Genomic DNA, 5,178 nt, shown 5'->3' on the forward strand with positions numbered 1-5,178 from the left:
ACAATAAGATAGTTTGAGAGAGAGAGAGAAAGACCACATTCCCATAACTTTTATTTCAGTATATTGTTATAATTTTTCTATTTTATTATTAATTATCTTGTTAGTCTTTTATTATGTATAATTTATAAGCTAAACTTTATCAAAGGTATGTATGTTTCAGAAAAAAACATAGTATATATAGGGTTTGGTACTGTCCATGGTTTCAGGTATCCCCTGGTGTTCTTGGGCTGTATTCTAAGAGGGGACTACTATACAACATTGCCTCAATGCTCAAAAGATCCCTAAGTCCCCTCCTGATTAATCCTCACAGTCACTCTATCCCAAAGGCAAATCAGAGGTCTTTTTCTTTAAAACCATAGATTAGTTTTGCCTGTTCTAGAACTTCATATAAAAGAAATCACATCGATTTGCCCAGCTTCTTTCACCCAGCAGGGTTTTGAAATTCATCCACGTTGTGTGTATGAGTAATTTGTTCCTTCTTATTGTTGAGTAATATTTTATTATGTGAATACACCACAGTTTGTTTATCCATTATCCTGTTGGTAGAGATCCAGGCTATTTCCAATCTCTGGCTATTATGAATAAAACTGTTAAGAACATTCTTGAGACATATGCTTTCATTTCCCTTGGGTACCGTATTAGCTTTCTATTGCTGCTATAACAAATAACCACAAACTTAGAGGTTTTTGCTGTTGCACCTCAAACTGCAAAAGTTACAATACAGTGTATCATCTTACAGTCCTGCAGGTCAGAAATCTAGCACAGGTCTCCCTGGGCTGAAAGCAAGGTGCTGGCAGAGCTGTGTTCCCTTCTAGAGTCTAAGGGAAAATGTTTCCTTACATTTCCCAGCTTCTAGAGGCCATGCCCCTTTGTTCACAGCCCCTTTTCCCATCTTGAAAGCCAGCGCTGTTGCGATTCTGTGACCATTCTGCAATCACCCTTACATCTGATTCTAGTCATTTGCCTCCCTTAAGAGCCAACTCATTGGGAAAGACTCTGATGCTGCGAAAGATTGAGGGCAAGAGGAGAAGGGGGTGACAGAGGATGAGATGGTTGGATGGCATCACCAACTTAATGGACGTGAGTTTGAGCAAACTCTGGGAATTAATGAAGGACCGGGAAGCCTGGCGTGCTGTACTTCATGGGGTCACAAAGAGTTGGCACAACTTTGCAATTGAGCAACAATCCACTTTAAAGGATCCTGTAATTACATTGCTGCTGCTGCTGCAGCAGCGGGACAATGTGTTTAGCAACCTTAATTTCATCTGCAGCCTTAATTCTCTTTTGTATGTAAAACAGGTTCTGGGGATTAGGACCTTGACCTTTTGGGGAGCATTGTACTACTTACCACAGGTACATAGTCAGGAATAGAATTGCTGATTATAAAAAAAAATTAGTGTGTATTACCTTACTAAATTTACTCTTTTGGGGCAGGCACAGGGAGGAGCTGCACCTGATCACTTGTGGGATCTTCGTTCCCTGACCAGGGATTGAACCCAGGCCCTCAGCAGTGAGAGCACAGAGTCCTAACCACTGGACCACCAGGGAATTTCATGATTATTTTTTAAAAATTATGTTTAACTTTTTAAGAAACTGCCAGAACATCTCCCAAAGTGGTTGTAAAATTTTTTCATTTCTATTAACAATGTATGAGAGTCACTTACACGAACAATATATGTGTTAGGATTGCATCACATCTTTGCCAATGTTTGTTGCTGTCTTTCTTATTTTAGCCGTGGTTGTTGTGTCCCACTGTGGTTTTAATCTGCATTTCCATAACACAGCACTTTTCATTTCATTTGCTTATATGTCACTTTTATCTCTTTCTTCTGTGAAGTGTTTTTCCAAATCTTTTATTGAATTTGTCAGTTTCTTACTGAGTTGTATGGGTTATTTTCACATAATGGATACCACTCTTCTTTCATGTACATGTTCTGCTAACATTTTTTTTCTCAGTATATGGTTTCTCTATTTTATTAATAGTATCTTTTGATAAACAGAAACTAAAAAATTTTTTAATGATTTTGCTTTCTGCATCCTTCTAAAAGCTTCATAGTTTTAACTCTGATGTTTAAATGTATGACCCATTTGAATTAACTTTTGTGAATGGTATAAGGGAGTTGTGGGAGAGGGGTTGAGGTTTCTTTTTTTCTGTATGTATATCCAGTTATTCAAGAATCATTTGTTGAAAAGATTTCCTTTCCCCATTGAATTGTTTTGATGGCTTTGTTCAAAATTAGATGACTGTGTAAATATGGACCTATTTCCAGACTTTCTGTTCCGTTTCTGTTGCACTGTTCTCTCTTTTCTCATACAAGTACTAAGTTGTTTTGACTATTGTAGCTTTATAGTGTTTCAGTCAAGCAATACAAATCTTCCAACTTTATTCTCTTTATTCCAATTTGCTTTGGGTTGTCTAAGTTTTTTGTATTTCCATATAAATTTTAGGATTGGTTTATTAATTTCTATCAAAACTCCTGATGGAGTAATGACTCAGGATTTATTGAACCCATAAAGCAGTTTGGGGGGGTTAATGACATCTTGAAAATATTGAGCCTTCCAATTCATGTAAAATGGCATTTCTCCATTTATTTGGGTCTTTATTTTCTCACATTAAGTTTTTGCATATAGGTCTTGCCCATGTTTTCTTAAATTTATTTATTTATCTTATGTGTTTTAAAGTACTATTGCAAGTGGAATTGTTTTTAATTTAAAAATTGTTTGCTGCTATTTATTAAAAATACAATTGAATCCTTTGTATACTGACTTCGTATCCTGGATATGAATAAACTAACATTATTTCTATTGTGGTTTTATAGACACTCTGGATTTTCTATATAAGCAATCATGTTGTCTGTGAATAGATACAGTTTCATTCTTTCTATCCCAATCTTTATGGTTTTTATCTTTTTTTGTTATCTTATTGTACTGACTAGGTGGCCAGTACAGTATGGAACAGCACGGGTATGAACCTACTTCTTTGCCTTATTCCCAATCTTAAGAGGGAGAGGTACACTATTTCACCATTAAGTACTAGCTATTGGTTTTTCTTAAGAGATTTCTTTTTTATCATATGGAGAGATATTCTATTTGCTAATATTTTGTATGCCATTTTTCGTACCTATATTTATGAAGCTGTAATTTTCTTTTCTCTTTTCCCCCTCCTCCTCCTTCCTTTTCCTCTCTCTCTCCCTTCCTTTCTTCTCTTTGATGTATTTTCCAGTTTTTAACATCAGCATGAATGCCTTCATAGAATGAGTTCAGAAGTATTTTTACCAACCCTATTTTCTGAAAGAATTTGTGACAGAGTGACATTATTTCATCTTTACATTTTTAATAGAATTTAGCAGTGAAAAAATCTTGGCCTGGACTTTTCCTTGGGGGAGGGTTTTTGGTAACAAATTCAAGCTCTTTAATGATTGTAGCGCTATTTAGATTTTCTGTCATTTTTGGTATGTTTTATTTTTCAAAGAATTTGTTAATTTCATGTAATCTGTTAAATTTATTGGCATAAAATTTCACAGTATTCTATTATTATCCATTTAATGACTGTATACTTTTTAGTGATATATCTTCTTTTCATTTCCTATACTCATAATAAGTCTTTCCTCTCTGTCTTTAAAAAAATTTTTTTTTCAGAGTGCTACCTTTGGATTTGCTAATTTTCTCTGTTTTTATTCATTGATTTCTGGCCTTAATGATCTCCATTTTGACTCTGTTAAGTTTATTTCAGGCTTACTTAACACTTTGTTTCCTAGCTTCTTGAAGTGGAAGCTTAGGGCATTTATTTCATGCTATATCTTTTTTATTTTTCTAATATAGGCATTTAAAACTGTGGATTTAATAATTATTAGAATAATTTTAGATGAATCCAAAATTTTGATATGTTGTACTTTTATTATCTTTTAGTTTGAAATATTTCCAACTTTCCCTTATAATTTGTTTATTAGTTAGTGTGTTTTAGTGTTAGCTGCTCAGTCCTGTCCAACTCTTTGCAATGACATGGACTATAGACTGCCAGTCTCCTCTGTCCATGGGATTTTCCAGGCAAGAAAACTGGAGCGCATTGCCATTTCCTTCTCCAGAAGATCTTCCCAACCCAGGAATGGAACCTGTGTCTCCTGCATTGCAGGCAGATTCTTTTACCATCTGAACCACCAATTTATTTATTACTCATAGGTTATTTTGAAGTATATTATTAAACTTCTCAATACTTGTGAGTTTTCCAGATATCTTACAATTGTTGATTTCTAATTTAATTGCATTTTCATCAGAGAACATACTATATATGATTTAAATTATTTAAAATTTATTAACACTTCTCTTAAAACCCAGTATATGAAGATGCAACATCCCATAAAATAAGATCTGTTTTTCTTTTGTGTGTATCTTTTTAAGAGCTTAAAAAAATCCCCAAACAGGAAAAACTTTGCCAGGTGCATGCTCTCCAAGGGAATTCTACACACATTTCATTAGCCAGGACATGCCTACCACCAGTTGATCAGTGACAAGGGAAATGTCACCACCATAATTAGCTTAGTCCAATCAGGATCTATCATCTGGAGGGTGTGAAACAAAGTCTAGCTCTCCCAGTATGGAGAAGGGAGCCTAGGTATTGGTCTGGGGGAGACAACAAACATTGCTACTTCCACCAGAGAACCTCTTAGGTATTTCTAAGTCTTAGCGCCAAGTCTCAAGAGAAGACCTTCTATTTACTCTTTCTTCCGTCCAAGGGGGAAGCTACCACCTCCCGCTCTATCCCCTGAGATTCGTGGCTTTGGGGTTCCCAGTTTCTTTTATCCCTCATGCAAATGTGTAGCTCTTTTCATTATACAACCCTTGTCTTTATATAGGAGATTGTAGGAAACATACAATGTTAAAAATTAAACATGCACAAGTTACAAAACTGTGAAAAACTTTCACAGTGTTTGCTCTCACGGTCCTTGAACTATAGTTCCCAAGTCCCTTCTGAAATGATATTTAAATGCCTGTTGGATTATTGGTCTCACCTTTCCTCCATTCCTGAAGATACCCCGACTGAATCCACAATATCTTGCCTTTTAGATACACGGCAATGCTGAATCCTTTATTCATGAAGACCTTTCCTGGCCAGTGCTTGCAGAGGCCACACCCTTCTCTCAGGTGGGAACTAATTTGAGCAGGACCCCTTGACCAGGT

General features: G+C 35.7%; 1 non-coding gene across 1 annotated transcript; it reads right to left on the minus strand.

Annotated features, from left to right (window-relative positions):
• Positions 1–1,475: 1,475 nt before the first annotated feature.
• TRNAE-CUC (transfer RNA glutamic acid (anticodon CUC)) lies at positions 1,476–1,548 on the minus strand. The gene has a single exon. It is a non-coding gene; the product is annotated as a tRNA-Glu (tRNA).
• Between the last annotated feature and the right edge of the window lie 3,630 nt (positions 1,549–5,178).

Source organism: Bubalus kerabau, chromosome 2 (assembly GCF_029407905.1).
Source record: "Bubalus kerabau isolate K-KA32 ecotype Philippines breed swamp buffalo chromosome 2, PCC_UOA_SB_1v2, whole genome shotgun sequence".
Classification (NCBI taxonomy): Eukaryota; Metazoa; Chordata; class Mammalia; order Artiodactyla; family Bovidae; genus Bubalus; species Bubalus kerabau.